The sequence below is a fragment of the Pristiophorus japonicus genome, chromosome 1, assembly GCF_044704955.1.
Source record: "Pristiophorus japonicus isolate sPriJap1 chromosome 1, sPriJap1.hap1, whole genome shotgun sequence".
Taxonomy (NCBI): domain Eukaryota; kingdom Metazoa; phylum Chordata; class Chondrichthyes; family Pristiophoridae; genus Pristiophorus; species Pristiophorus japonicus.
In genome coordinates this window covers 85,074,041-85,085,448 of record NC_091977.1, presented here as the reverse complement: position 1 = coordinate 85,085,448, position 11,408 = coordinate 85,074,041, and the positions used below count along the sequence as shown (strand labels likewise).

The 11,408-nt window shown below is 42.1% G+C and overlaps 1 protein-coding gene across 2 annotated transcripts in view; it reads left to right on the top strand.

Moving 5' to 3' along the window:
• Nucleotides 1–3,129: 3,129 nt before the first annotated feature.
• The window catches only part of kank1a (KN motif and ankyrin repeat domains 1a), a 373,392-nt gene continuing 365,113 nt past the window's right edge, over nt 3,130–11,408 (top strand). Inside the window, exon 1 of one of the 2 annotated variants that reach the window (XM_070881410.1) lies at nt 3,130–3,212. The gene's annotated coding sequence lies outside the window, so the exon portion shown is untranslated. The remainder of the gene's footprint in view (nt 3,213–11,408) is intronic. The other variant, XM_070881419.1, reaches the window with a different exon arrangement.

The following is an 11,408-nucleotide window of genomic DNA, read 5'->3' as shown; positions in this document are numbered from 1 at the left end:
AAAGGTGAAAATTAAAATAAATACAGAATCATAGAATGGTTACAGCATAGAAGGAGGCCATTCGATCCGTTCAGCTTGTGCCAGCTTTCTGCAACAGCACTTCAGCTAGTCCTATTCCACAGCCCCACCCCGCCCCCTTTTTCCGTAACCCTGCAATTTCTTTTCTTTCAGGTACTTAGCCAATTCCCTTTTGAAAGGCACAATTGAGTCTGCCCCATCACTTTTTCAGGCAGTGCATTCCAGATCCTAACCACTTGCTGCATAAAAAAGTTTTTCCTTATGTTGCCTTCGGTTCTTTTGCCAATCGCCTTAAATCTGTATCCTCTGGTTCTCGACCCTTCCGCCAATGGGAACAGTTTCTCTCCATCTACTCTGTCTAAACCCACCCATGACAGAACACCTCTATCAAATCTCCTCTCAGTCTTCTCTGCTCTAAGGAGAACAACCCCAGCTTCTCCAGTTTAACTATGTAACTGAAATTCCTCATTCCTGGAATCATTCTCGTAACTGCACCCTCTCGAAGGCCTTCACATCCTTCCTAAAGTACGATGCCCAGAATTGGACACAATACTCCAGTTGAGGTCGAACCAGTGTTGTATAAAGGTTCACCATAGCTTCCTTGCTTTTGTACTCTATGCCTCTATTTATGAAGCCCAGATTCTCGTCTGTTTTTTTAACCGCTTGCTCAACCTGCCTTACCACCTTCAATGATTTGTGCACATATACCCCAGGTCTCTCTGTTCATGCACCCCCATTAGGATTGTACCCTTTAGTTTATATTGCCTCGCCTCATTCTTCCTACCAAAATGTATCACTTGCACTTTTTTGTGTTAAATTTCATCTGCCACGTGTCCACCCATTTCACCAGCCTGTCTATATCCTCTTGAAGTCCTCACTGTTCACTATACTTCCAAGTTTTGTGTCATCTGCAAATTTTGAAATTGTGCCTTGTACTCCCAAGTCCAAGTCATTAATATATATCAAGAAAAGCAGTGGTCCTAGTACCGATCTCTGAGGAACACCTTCCTCCAGTCCGAAAAACAACTATTCACCACTACTCTCTGTTTTGTGTCACTTCGCCAATTTCGTATCCATGCTGCCAACGTCCCTTTTATTCCATGGCCATTAACTTTGCTGGCAAACCTATTATGTGGCACTTAATCAAACGCCATTTGGAAGTCCATATACACCACCTTAACTGCATTGCCCTCATCAACCCTCTCTGCTACCTCTTCAAAAAACTTGATTCAATTAGTTAAACATGATTTGCCTTTAACAAATCAGTGCTGGATTTCCTTAATTAATACTCTCTTTTCTCTTCGGCAGTTCCCCGGTGTCGAGAGTGACTTGCTTCCACACTAATATGAGTTCTAAGGTGAGTGATGAGACCAATGTGGGATCTGCAGTCTCTGTCACAGCTGGGCCAGGTGGTGGTTGCAGGGATGGGTGGGTGGGATGTTTGATTTTTCGTACACTCCTTCCGCTGTTTGTACTTGGTTTCCACGAGCACCCGATGAAGAGACCCAAAGTGTCCGGTGTCTTCTTGAATGCTACTCGAATGCTACTTTGAGCGTCTTGGGCCAGGGATTCCCAAGTGTCGGTGGGGATATTGCACTTTTTCAAGGATGATTTGGGGGTGTCCTTGAAGCATTTTCTCTGCCCTCCTGGGGCTCGCTTGCCATGTCAGAGCTTGGAGTAGAGCGCTTGTTTCATCATCATCAAAGGAGGTCCCTCGAATGAGGATGACTTGCTTCCACACCAAAAGGGATGAGTTCATATATGTTTCAATGGAGGACCTGATAGGGCCAGGCATGCGGACAATGTGGCCACACATGCAGACACACTTGTCCAAGTGACTGTTAATTTTGTCCCTGATTATCATTTCTAAAAGCTTCCCTGAGGTTAAACTGACTGGCCTGTAGTTGCTGGGTTTATCCTTACAACCTTTTTTGAATAAACAGAGTAGAGGCTGAACCAGTTCCCAACCTTGGTGTCATATTTGGCCCTGAAATGAGCTTTCGATCACATATCCGCAGTATAACTAAGACCACTTATTTCCATCTCTATAACATTGTCCGTCTCCGTCCTTGCTTCAGCTTATCTGCTGCTGAAGCCCTCATCCATTCCTTTGTTACCTCTAGACTTGACTATTCCAATGCACTCCTGGCTAGCCTCCCATCATTCTACTCTACGTAAACTAGAGGGGTTCCAAAACTCGGCAGCCCGTGTCCTAACTCGCACCAAGTCCTGCTCACCCATCACCCCTGTGCTCGCTGACCTACATCGGCTTCCGGTTAAGCAATGCCTCGATTTCAAAATTCTCATCCTTATTTTCAAGTCTATCCATGGTCTTGCCCCTCCCTATCCCTGTAATCTCCTCCAGCCCCACAACCCTCCGAGATGTCTGCGCATCCATGGCCTCACCCCTCCCTATCCCTGTAATCTCCTCCAGCCCCACAACCCTCCGAGATGTCTACGCATCCATGGCCTCACCCCTCCCTATCTCTGTAATATCCTCCAGCCCCACAACCCCTCCCCGAGATGTCTGTGCTTCTCTAATTCTGCCCTCGTGAGCATTCCTGATTATAATCGCTGAACCATTGGTGGCTGTGACTTCTGTTGCCTGGGCCCCGAGCTCTGGAGCTCTCTGCCTCTCTTTCCACCTTCAAGACGCTCCATAAAAATTACCTCTTTGACCTGCGCTAATTTCTACTTATGCTGGTGTCAAATTTTTATTGCATAATACTTCTGTGAAGTGCCTTGGGACGTTTTACTACGTTTATAGGAGCTATATAAATACAAGTTGTTGTTGTTTTAAGGGTGTAACATTTGCAATTCTCCAGTCCTCTGACAGCTTCCCCCCCACTATCCAAGGAGGATTGGAAGATTATGGCCAGTACCTCTGCGATTTCCTCGCTTCGATACGAATGACGTTACGCTGTCCCAGGTTTATTTAATGTTAGGTGAAGTTTGATTTACTTGTTCAGGTTGAGAGCTGTTGCACTACATGTCCCACAGTTCCCCAAGTTACTAAAGTGTCCATGCGCAGTGCCAGCCCAGTTCGGTGTGCACAAAGCGGCGAGACGGGAATCTTCAGTGCGGGCTGCAAACAGAGGGCTCGATTACAAAAGGAGGAGGGTTGGAGGGGGGGAAATAAAGTTGCTGTTCTTTCGGACAAAGCCGGCTTCACTTCGTTTTTTGCAGTGAAAGAGGTCAGTAATTTTCGGAGAGTTTTGAGATATTTTTGTAGTTTGGAAAAAGTTGCAGGTCTTGGTGCTTTCCTGCTGGTTTTCAGGGGAGACCAGGGAGGCGTGCATGGACTTGGGTGAGGGGTGAAGGAGAATTTTATATATATCATATCTGGGTAAAAGTGTTCAAATATAACTTGTATTTTTGTTAATGCTGTGTAGTAGCGCTTTGACGAATTACTCAGAAGTAAAGCAATTTGCACAAATCTTCTTGGAAAAATTGTATGTATCAGCTTGTTCAGCAAGGAGAGAATCCACAAAGTAAAAATAATTTTTTTTTTTAAATGTGTTGTGTTTTCAAAATTATATCTTCCGTTTTGCTTCGTTTCCGAGCCTTTTTAAAAAGTTGGGTGCTTTGGACCGGAGCGAGTAATGAATATTCATGTTGTGGGAACAAGTGTTTGATCCGAGTAGAAGAAGCCAGTAGATGTGGACGGTAACACGTCCCAATTACAAAGCAACAGCGCTGAACCTGTTGACATGCTTCTCCCATCCCCAGAGTGTCCTCTTGCAGGGAAACGTTTAACGTCGCCAGACGAGAAATTGCACTATATTTTAGAAGTTTGTGGATACCGATGTTGCTTTTTTAAAAATTTCTCAACGCTCTTTATTTCCCAACTGCTCACGTTTGCCATCAAGTAGCACTTGAGAGAATGCGTTTGTTTGTTCATGATGCACATTTTGTAATGCAGAAGAAAAATTGAGACTGTCAAAATCGTATTGGACTAAACACTGCAAAAAGGATGTGCGTTGGAAAAATATCCAAGCAACTGTTTTTGAAAAGGTTGAAGGTTTTTTTAAAAAAACGATTTATTTAAAAAAAAACACATTGAGATCTGTGACTTTATAGGGGCTTGGCAAGAGTCCGTGATGTTTTTTAAAAATCGTTTTTGTTTTGATTCCAGGTTCCTTTTTTTAATATGTAAAAATCCCTAATGTCTGGTATTTCACATGTTGACACGCCAGTTATAATCAGATTTGATTGACTGTTCCTTCCAGTAAAATGCTTTTACTGTGGTCACTTTCTCACTTTTTCTTGTTAACGAGGGATTTTGATATTGTAAAATTATGTCCTTTCAACAGCTCTCAATTTTTTTTTGTTAAAATACTGCAAACCCTTTAATTTTAGCTAAATTATGGTGCAGGTTCTGCAGCTGGATTTTTTTTGAAGTGATCGCTGCAAGTGCTTGGCGTGGATGTTCCAGTCATCTCCAACAGATTGAAAGGGAATGGCTGTTATTGTCGAGGTCAACCGTTTGGGCAGCAAATGGATAAATGTTGAGGAGCAGTAGTTTACAAAGAATAAATTGGTGTCAGCTGTGTAACTTGTGAAAAGCACAGGCATGAATGAGTGATAGTGACTGCAACGTGAGTGTTTTATTACTGTGCAAACCACATTACCCAGTGTGTGTTTTGTATATTGCACAGAAAGTTGTGAATCCTTTTGCAATCATCTAAAATGATCTGATGCTATTAAGTTTTATTTTGTAGGGGAAGCAAAGCAATAAAATGGTCAAATAACTCCATTTTGGAATCCAGATTATTAGCAAATTGCTCAAGCTTTGCTGTTGCAGTTGACATGATATGAACTCCTTGATTATATTGCTGCATTGTAATCTACACCCATTGGGCATTTTATTTATACATGGAATAGTTGAGAGGCATCAATCACAGACATAATCCAAAACCACATTGTAAAATTTACTATTTCAAAACTGAAGTTATTTCCAAGTTTTGCTGTCACAGGGCAACACAATTGATAGTCACAAGTGAGCTTTGGTTGCCTTGCTAGTGAAGAATTTAATCCGATTCCATGACTGGCTGTGCTGGAGTCTATATCGTGAACAGTGAAATGCTGTCCTTTCACTTCTAGGACCTAGATTCATCTCCAGCCCAGACTGATGAAGAAATGCATTAATTTTGGTTGTAAAGTTAAAAATAGTGCAGACACTCTAGTTCCAATTTGTAATGGATGCGAGTTAGTGTCAGCTTGGCTCAGATGGCAACACTAATGACCTGAGTCGGAAGGCTGTAAATTCAAGTCATGCTCCAGGATTTGGGTGCATAATCTAAAGTGTCACTTTTGCTTGCATTGTTAGGGGTACTGGCATGAAACCAAGATCATGTATGCCTGTTCTGGTTGTTCAGGTGGATATGAAAGAGTCTATAATTTAAGTACTAATTTTCCTCCTCCTACCAACACCAAAAAAAACAGTCTGTCATCTAATTTCTTTGTGGGATGATGCTGTGTTTTACTCCATAGGAACATAGAAAGAAAAATAGTAACAGGAGGCCAGGCCACTCAACCCCTCAAGCCATAAAGTTAATTATGCCTGATCTCTACCTCAACTCCATTTTACCTGCCTTTCATTGATATCCCTTGATACCCTTGCCTAAGAAAAATCTAGTAATTTCTGTCATATATTTCAGTTCCTCCATTAATCCACATTTTGGGGGAGATCTCTCTCGATTCCTGCTACCCTTTTTATGCGGGGAAAAAATGCTTTCTGATTTCCCTCAAATGGCCTAGTTATAATGTTATTTCTGCCCTTGTTCCTGGATTCCCTACCAGAGGAAATAGTTTCTCTGTATCTACCTTATTCAATCACTTAGTCACTTTTAAAGACCTCAAATTAGGTCAGCCTTCTGAACTCGAGGGAGTGTCTGTTAGGAGTACAACTATTGACTTGACGCTATTGTTTAATGTTTAAGCTATCTGTTTAATTCACTTAGCCTCTTCAGTTGAAGAATATGTTGTTACTAGGGTTATGAGAAGTAATTGGGAAGCTTCAACTGCCTGTGATTTTAATCTTTTAATCAGCTGAACAGTGGAATCCATGCTTTTGTAGATTTGTATCTCGCACGATTACCCCTTTAGCACTAACTTCTGCCAGGAATGACTAAATTTCATACTTCGATAGACCTATATTTTCCTGCTTGGCATAGCTCTTGGAGTACCTCTTGCTTCTGGGAATATTTTAGCTGAGTTCTAAGAATTCATGAACTTTTATTTGCCATTTCACAAATAATTTTTTTATATAATGCCTTTTTAAAGGAGTAAAATGTCAAAAGGTGCTTCACAGGTTTGTAATTGAACAAAGTCTGTCACTGAATCAAAGGAGGAGATATTAGGACAGGTGCCCAAAAAATTGCTCAGTCCAGTTTTATGGGAAGAGAGGTGGAGAGCAAGAGGGATTTAGGGATGGAATTCAAGAGCTTGGGGCCTCAACTATTTACAATTAATGACTTGGATGAAGGGGCCAAGTTTGCTGCTGATATAAAGATGGGTGGGAAAGCAAATTGAGAGGAGAACACACAATCTGCAAAGGATTATAGACAGGCTGTGAGTGGGCAAACATTTGGCAGATGGAGTATAATGTGGGAAAGTGTGAGGTTACTCACTTTGGCAGGAAAAATAAAAAAAGCAAATTATTATTTCAATGGAGAGAAATTACAAAATGCTGCAGTACATGAAACACAAAGTTAGTATGCAGGTACAGCAAGTAATCAGGAAGGCAAATGGAATGTTGGCCTTTATTACAAAGGGGATGGAGTATAAACGCAGAGAAGTTCTGCTACAACTGTACAGGGTGTTGCTAAAGCCACACCTAGAGTACTGTATACAGTTTTGGTCTCCATATTTAAGGAGGGATAAAATTGCATTGGAGGCAGTTCGGAGAAGGTTCATTAGGTTGATTCCTGAGATGAAGAGGTTGACTTATGAAGAAAGGTTGAGTAGGTTGGGCCTCTACTCATTGGAGTTCAGAAGAATGAGAGGTGATCTTATTGAAACATCTAAGATACTGAGGGGTCCTGACAAGGTAGATGCTGAGGATGTTTCCCCATGTCAGGGAATCTAGAACTGGGGGGCATAGTTTTAGAATAAGGGGTTGCCCGTTTAAAACTAAGATGAGGAGGAATGTCTTCTCTAAGGGTTGTAAATCTCTGGAATTCTCTTCCCCAGAGAGCTGTGGAGGCTGGGTCATTGAATATATTTAAAGTGGCGATATTCAGATTTCTGAATGATAAGGAAGTGAAGGGTTATGGGGAGCGGACAGGGAAGTGTAGCTGAGCCCAAGATCAGATCAGCCATAATCTTAGTGAATGGCGGAGCAGGTTCAAGTGGCCAAATGGCCTACTCCTGTTCCTGCTACTTATGTTATGTTCTTGCAGCTGAAGGCACAGCCACCAATGGTGGGGCGAAGGAAGTGTAGAATGCACAAGGAGTCAGGAACGCAGAGTTCTTGGAGGATAGTAGGGCTGAAGGAGGATAATGGAGAGATAGGAAGGGTTAAGGCCATAGAGGGCTTTGAATATTGAGACGTTGAACCGGGAGCCACTGTAGGTCAGCGTGCATAGGGCTGCTGGGTGAATGGGATATGTTGCGAGTTTTGGATGAGTTCAAGTTTATGAAGGGTAGAAGATGGGAGGCTGGCAGGAGAGCATTGGAATAGTTGGGTCTGAAGGTAACAAAAGCATGGATGACAGTTTTAGCAGAAGATGGTCTGATGCAGTGGTGGAGATGAGCTTATTACGGAGGTGGAAATATGTCGTCTTGGTGATCAGGAGAATATAGAGTTGGAAACTTGGCTTAGGTTCAAGTAAGATGCTGAGGTTGTGAATAATCTATTTCAGCCTAAGACATTGGCCAAGAAGAGAGATGGAATTTGTGGCAGGGGCCAAAGGCAATGGTCTTAATGTTTAATTGTCGGAAACTGTACTTCCCCTCACTAGTTGGTGAGTGGAGGAGATGGGAAAGAGGAGTTTAGAGATATTTGGCAGAGGACACAGCAAGTTCCCAATACTGCTTGATGTGGTCCAGTCAGATCTGGTGATTGTTTATGGCACAGAACTGGTTTAACCATTCAAATCTGCATCCCTTGGAATTAAGGGAGTGAAGATGAGGGCCATACAAAGGGAAATGATGAAGATAGGAGGGAATAAGGGTCTTACTGTGGACAAAGGCATCAAATATGGAAGCATGGGTGTGATTTGAGCAGTTCAGTAGCTACAGAAGGATCATGACATATGGGCCAAAGGCTAGACATTTGGGAGTTTGAAAGTGCTGTTGTAAGTGACCTTGGGAGAGAGTTTTTCCAGGGGTGGATGTAGAGGATGTGTAGTTGAAAGGGGAATGAGAGATTATGGGAATGGGAATAGGATTAGTGGCTACGTAAGATGGCGTGGCCGTGAATATGAGTAGGAGAGTTTATATGGAGGGAGAGGTTAAGGGAGGGCCACATGCTATTTTTCCAGAAGCTTCACAAGTTGTTGCAGGAGATTGAGAGAATCCTCAGTCGTCCTCTCCAAGAAAATTTGATTACATATTGTCTCATTTAGGGATCTAGATACATAGATCTTTATGGTGGGAGTGCAGACAGAAAATGTCATTTTTTTGTTAAAAGCACAAATGGAATTGTTAGCTTTTACAGAGGGGCAATGATTTCAAAAGCAAGCAAGTGATGTTGAATTTGTAGAAGATGCTAGTTATGCATGTCGTGTACAGTCTAGGCAATCCATTAAAGGAAGGATATGGGATAAAATGTATGCCTGGAATTTTCGTTGGGGGAGGGGATGGAGGATTTTCAATCACCTGCCCTAAATTTGGAGCTTCCGGAGAAATGGCATATGGTTTAAAAACTGTTTCTCCGATGGTTTTGATTGTCTTCTGCTAAAGCTGAAACAGGCGATTGGGGCAACTGATGAACATTTTAACCTGTAATATTTTGTCCATGGTCATGAAAGAGCAAGATAGTGAAGGCAGTCAAATTTCATAAATGGGGAGCTTTGAGGCAGCGGGTTACTAGAGGATAGTTGCAAGACATTTTTCTTAAGTTCAGAAAGACACCCCCTGCCCACCGCCCCCTGTTGTGTATATTACCTGTATTGTGAAATAAAGCAGTGTATTGTGTCTTGTCTCACTGATGCCCGTAATTTGCAGTTGGCAGTGAAGCGACAGCGATTGACGCTGACCACTATGAAAGCTGCTTACAGATCTAGAGGATCTCTGGTGAGCATTTTAGCTTCCTTGCCGTGAAATCGATTGTAGAGCTGTCAATAGGGCAACTCCAGCGCAGAGCAGCAGTGATGGCATCAAGCTGTCTAAGCAGCCAATTGCATTGAAGAATTCTCAGACAGCAAACCAATTTGCCATCATTACCCACTGCAAAATTATCCAGACCAAAATGTTTATTCAGACTACTTTTGGAGAGATTAAGGAAACAGTTTTGTAAAGGACTTGAATATCCAGTCCAGATCATCAAGGGGATGCAATTATTACGTCCCTGGATTATGTTATTGAGTCCACTCCGATTTTTAAGAAGAAAATAAGACACTCTGACCACTTATGGAAGCATCTGATGTCACTGAACTGAAATCGATATCTACAACGGATCCAAATAAGCAAGTTTTTTTTTCAAAAGATGGATGCTAAAGGTTAATGAAAGCAAGCAGGAGAGTGAGATTTAAATTGGGTGGCTCATGTCGATTAAAAGCACTGGCACAGACATAGGCCCAATGCTGTAACATTTCATGATTCTGATTTACAATTTAAGGGATGGTATCTTGTATTCTGTTTGGGTGTCTTTATTACTTTCTGTGCCTGTGGAGGAATAGATATCCACAATTTTGTAAACGAATGCTATCAGCTGTATTGTGGATGTCATTACATACATTTTTTATTTTCATTTATAAATTTGATGGGTAGTTTACAGCCTTGGCCATGGTCTCATGGTGGTGTTTGTTCTACTACTTTCCAAAGGCTGTAAGATTATGGGAGGGAATGACAAGTGTTACTATTTGAGTCATTAAGGATATAGATCCAAACTTTGATTCTCGAGCAGGGGGTTTGCTCGTAGGAGCAGTCTTTGTCTCTGAGCATGATAGAAATGACTGATTGATTAGAAGATCCAAAAGGCATTGTGGTGATAAACTGTGGAAATGGTATAGGTTAGAATGAACATTTTCATTTTATACAGCACTTTTTTTTAATGGGGGGTTGGGAGGAAGGAGAAATATTAGCAGAGGTGACTAAAACCGTAATCAAATAAGTGGGTTTTAAGGAGGGTCTTGAAGGAGGAGATAGAAGTGGAGGGGTTTAGGGAGGGAATTCCAGAGCATAGCACAATGGCTAGTGCTGGTGGTGGGAGAAGTACAAAAGATCAGAGTCTGAAGAAAGCAGAGATCAGGAAGAGAGATTATAGGGTTGGAGGAGGCTACAGGAATGTATAGAGGGAAGGCCATGAGGGATTTAAATACAAGGATGAGAATTTAAAATTTGAGGTGTTCGGGGACCAGGAGCCAATGTAGGTCAGCAAGGGCAGGGGTGATAGAAAGGCAAGTGTGACTTGGTGCAGGTAGAATATAGGCAGTAGAGTTTTTGTTTGTGCTGAAGTTGTGGGAGATGGGAGGTAGTTCAGAGAGCTTTGGGATAGTTGAGTATTGAGGTGACAAAAACATGGATGAGCATTTCAGTGGCAGGTGGGCTGAGGTAGGGGTGGAGGCAGACAGTGTTATGGAGTTGGAAGTCTTTTGATTGTGAAGATATGGGATTGGAAATTTGGGTCCAGGTTGAATAAGCCTTGGACAAGGAAAGGATGATTTTTTTTTCCAGTTTTAAATTTAATTGTGCCATCCAAATGCCTTATTTGCTCTCGTGATACTGGTTACAGACCTTTGATGACTCTGGAACTATTGAGCCCCAATCCTTTTCCTGCTTGGCAACCTTGGTGTGTACATGCTTGGATTGACCCTGCTCAAATGCACCATGCTGCACTTGACTTGCCTTTGAGGGAGTGCAGCATAGGTTTACTACATTTATTCCTGGGACAAGGAATGCCCTGAGGAGAGATTGAGTAGAACAGGCCTATATTTCCTAGAGTTTAGAAGAATGAGAGGTGATCTTATTGAAACACAAAAAGGGGCTTGACAGGGTAGATGCTCCCCTGGTTGGATAGTCTAGAACTAGGGGTCACAGTCTCCGAATAAGTTTAGGATGAGGAGAAATTCCTTAATGACTCTTTGGTATTCTCTACCCAAGATGGCTGTGGATATTCAGTCGTTGAGTATATTCAAGATGGGGATCGATAATTTTTTTTGATATTAAGGGATATGGGGATAGTGCAGGAAAGTGGAGTTGAGGTAGATCAGCCATGATATTGA